The sequence below is a fragment of the Amblyomma maculatum genome, chromosome 4 (genome assembly GCF_055883805.1).
Source record: "Amblyomma maculatum isolate TAMU_Amacu chromosome 4, ASM5588380v1, whole genome shotgun sequence".
NCBI classification, from domain to species: domain Eukaryota; kingdom Metazoa; phylum Arthropoda; class Arachnida; order Ixodida; family Ixodidae; genus Amblyomma; species Amblyomma maculatum.
In genome coordinates this window covers 179,053,745-179,057,492 of record NC_139347.1, presented here as the reverse complement: position 1 = coordinate 179,057,492, position 3,748 = coordinate 179,053,745, and the positions used below count along the sequence as shown (strand labels likewise).

At 48.1% G+C, this 3,748-nt stretch overlaps 2 non-coding genes across 2 annotated transcripts; both read right to left on the bottom strand.

Annotated features, from left to right (window-relative positions):
* Positions 1-932: 932 nt before the first annotated feature.
* Positions 933-1,053, bottom strand: TRNAL-CAA (transfer RNA leucine (anticodon CAA)). The gene is made up of 2 exons: positions 1,016-1,053; positions 933-978 (listed from the first exon to the last, which is right to left on the bottom strand). It is a non-coding gene; the product is annotated as a tRNA-Leu (tRNA).
* A 195-nt stretch (positions 1,054-1,248) lies between these two features.
* Positions 1,249-1,369, bottom strand: TRNAL-CAA (transfer RNA leucine (anticodon CAA)). Its single transcript has 2 exons — positions 1,332-1,369; positions 1,249-1,294 (listed from the first exon to the last, which is right to left on the bottom strand). It is a non-coding gene; the product is annotated as a tRNA-Leu (tRNA).
* Positions 1,370-3,748: the final 2,379 nt, after the last annotated feature.

Genomic DNA, 3,748 nt, shown 5'->3' with positions numbered 1-3,748 from the left:
CTTCTCCGACCCCTTTTGCGGCCTCTTCTGTCTCTGCCACATCCATTTGGTGCTCAGTCATGTCCGCCCTCGCTGTTGGTGCAGTAGCGACTGCATACGTTCGCACGTAATCTTCCTCGGCGTGGCCAAAACGCTTACATGTCGAGCAACGCGGAACCTTACATTCCCGGCGCACATGACCGGTCCCGCGGCAGCGCAGGCACTGAATTGGCCGCCCAGGCACCACAACAAGGGCCAACTCTCCTGCTACTCTTATCTGGCGAGGCAGGTCATCTATCTTAATCCCGGGCTTTAACTTCACGAGCAGGGTTCGCGTTGTGGAGCCCTTTTCGTGCACGCCCTGGACTCGCCAGCGCTCACGGGTCACTTCGGTCACCTCGCCGAAAGCCGCAAAAGCAGTTCGGATGTCCTCATCCGCCACGCCATGCAACATCCAGTGGAGCCGTAGCTTCACCTGTTGATCCTCCGGGTCAATGATGATGCACCGTCGACCTTTCACTTGAAGCTCCTTGAAGGCTACCAGCCGCTTGGTTGCTTCAGTGCTGCTCAAAGTCACCGCCCAGACATGGTTTATTTGGTAAGCCCCCAATGCCACCACGTCTGGGAGCGTACCAGTCTTGGCCAGGGCGTCCCGGAAATCTTTAACCCTGAAGGGTCGCACACGTACGTCTCCGTGCAAAAAAACTGTGTTGAAAACAACACGTCCGGTGGGCAGATGCGGCAAAATGAGCTGATATTCCTTATCATCGTTTGCGTTAAGCCTGTTACCGCGGCCAGCCTGGGCCGCAATCGCCGCTCCGCCGGAGCTCATGATTCTGCGTCCGTACACGCCGGTGGCCGGAACTAGAATGACTCGGCCATCCTGACACTGTTCTACCCTGATTTTAGTTGCTGCACTACACTGCATTCTCGAAGTATGGCAAACATAAATGTGTCAGAAGTGGGATTCGAACCCACGCCCACATCCGTGCACCAGAAGCCTCGGTAAGTTCGCATAGCGAACATAGTAATAAACCTTGAGCCTGGCGCCTTTGACCACTCGGCCATCCTGACACTGTTCTAGCCTTATTTTAGTTGCTGCACTACGCCCACAATCCGTGGACCAGAAGCCTCGGTTAGTTCGCATAGCGAACAATGTAATAAACCTTCAGTCTGGCACCTTAGACCACTCGGCCATCCTGACAGTGTTCTAGCCTGATTTTAGTTGCTGCACTACACTGCATTCTCGACGTATGGCAAAAATAAATGTATCAGAAGTGGGATTCGAACCCACGCCCACATCGGTGGACCAGAAGCCTCGGTTAGTTCGCATAGCGAACAAAGTAATAAACCTTGAGTCTGGCGCCTTAGACCACTCGGCCATCCTGACTTTTTTTTTCTTTATTGCCGTGAAACACAAAACAAAAATACACATGATAAAACACGTCAACTACACTTGAGTTAACGCGTACGCGGCTAAAATCTTTTCAGGTGCACCAACTCATCAAATAGACATTGCCATTGTGGTGGATCCTGGTGCATCCTGAAAGTTTCGCGTATATACACCGCACTTTCAATGAAGTTTTCACACGCAGATCGTGTATTTATATCTGCGTGACGCACCTGCATTCGTGTTTTCCACAAACTATGGAGGCCAAGAAGCATAATTAAATCATAAGGTGCATCATTGTTCTGCACTGGTAGGAATCTGATATCGTACGGAGTTAGGGGAAGTTCCTTTTTAATTGTCCTTTGGAGGACGTCCCATAGAAAGACAGCATCCCAACACTGTAAGAAGACGTGTTCAATTGTCTCCGTTTTTTTGCACAACAGGCAATTTGTTGTCAATGGACGAAGATACCTCTTTCATTCAGCCAGGTTTTAACAGGGAGCGTATTAGAGTGAAGTTTGAAAAGGAACGTTTTAGCAGATGGCCTCACGGGCATCTTCTTGACTCTTTTCAAAACGTCCTGCCCTGGGATTCCACTAATGCCCGGTAAAAAAGGCACCGGCAGCATCACGTCAATGAGATCTTGATACAGTTTTTTTTTCTGGGAACATTGAAAAGGTAATAAAAAGAAAGCCCCACTTCCAGCAACTTGCACGAAAAAACAACATCGCGCACGTAGCCAGTCACAGTACCAGGCATGCTTTCACATGACACAATCCATTCAGGGAGCAGCCTCTGCAATCGCACTTGCATCACAGTTCTTAGAAAGGAATCTTTTTGATCACGCAGGAATATAAATCGCGAAACCACTTGACGCAAGAACAAATGGGCAAGGCCAAGCCCGCCCCTTTTAACAGAAATAAACAAATTCGTCCTGGCGGTTTTTTCCCATGTGGATGCCCAAATAAAACAGCAAAAACGCGGTGCATTTTCTGAATTGAGGTTCGTGGGACACACAACACATTCATGAGGTACCACAGCCTCGAAATAAGAAAAACATTGCAAATAGAAGTGCGCGAAAACATTGACAGTTGCCTTCCTTGCCACGCATCCGCTTTTTCTTTCGCTCTGGATGTCTCTTCCATCCAGTGCACGTTGGGATCTCGATAACAATCTAAAGGCACGCCTAGATATCGCGTTGGGAGAGCAGACCATCGCAGCTTACAGAAGAAATCAGGTGTCACGTCCCAATCACCGTGCCAAAACCCAGAGCTTTTCTCCCAATTGATCTTACATCCGGTTTGATCACAAAATGTTTGGAAGACACCCGTAACTTCACAGATGCTCTTTCTAGTTGCACAAAACACTGCTATGTCATCAGCATATGATAGCATTTTCACGTGTGCTGATTGCAGCTTGAACCCTAAAATGCGATCGCTATCAATGATAGCCAAGCAAAGTGGCTCTATATACAGTGCAAAAAGCAGGGGTGAGAGCGGGCAGCCCTGCCTTACCGATGAACGTACTGTGATGCTGTCAGTCAGTTCACCATTCACTATAATACGGGTCGTGCAGTTCGCGTAAGCCATTTTAACACCCTCCACTATGACTTCACCAAGGTTAGAATGCTCCAAAATGGAAAAAAAAAAGAATTTCGTGAGAAACACGGTCAAAGGCTTTCGCCAAATCTAACTGCATCATGGCTATCGGACCACCGAGTGCATCAACACAATCTTGTACGGTTCTTGCGACATGTATATACGTGGAAATGGATCGACCCTTGATGCCGCACGTTTGATGAGACCCAACCAGTTTTTTTATTACGCTTTGCAGTCTTTTTGCTAAAACCTTCATATACACCTTGTAGTCAACATTGGTGAGGCTAATCGGTCGATATGACCCCACCAACAGTCGTTTCTCCGGATCATCTGTCTTGGGTATTAGCACAATGTGCGATGTAGCGAAAGACAATGGAAAAGTATTACGTTCATAAGCTTCAGGATTACATCGAGCATAAAATGAGCCGCATACTGCTGAAAAGTTTTAAAGAAGGCAGCGCTTAGACCATCCGGCTCAGGTGCTTTCCCAGGTGTCAGGTCATCTATTGCAGATTCTGTCTCCTGCAACGTTATCGGTGTTTCTAGGCGCGTTTTACTTTCGTCATCCAGTGCAGGCATCAGTCTTAGAAAATCTGTTTGAAAGCCGCCTACAGTCTCAAGCTTAGCGCTAAGCAGTTCTTCAAAGTGCTCTGCTACCGCACGCTGAATATCTTTAGCATCTTCAGTGATATGGCCGGCATACCTTATACTCATTTCTTTCTGGCAGGCGTATCTTTTTTCGTCTGCTAGGGCTCGTTTTGTCGGCACTTCTCCAGCCCAA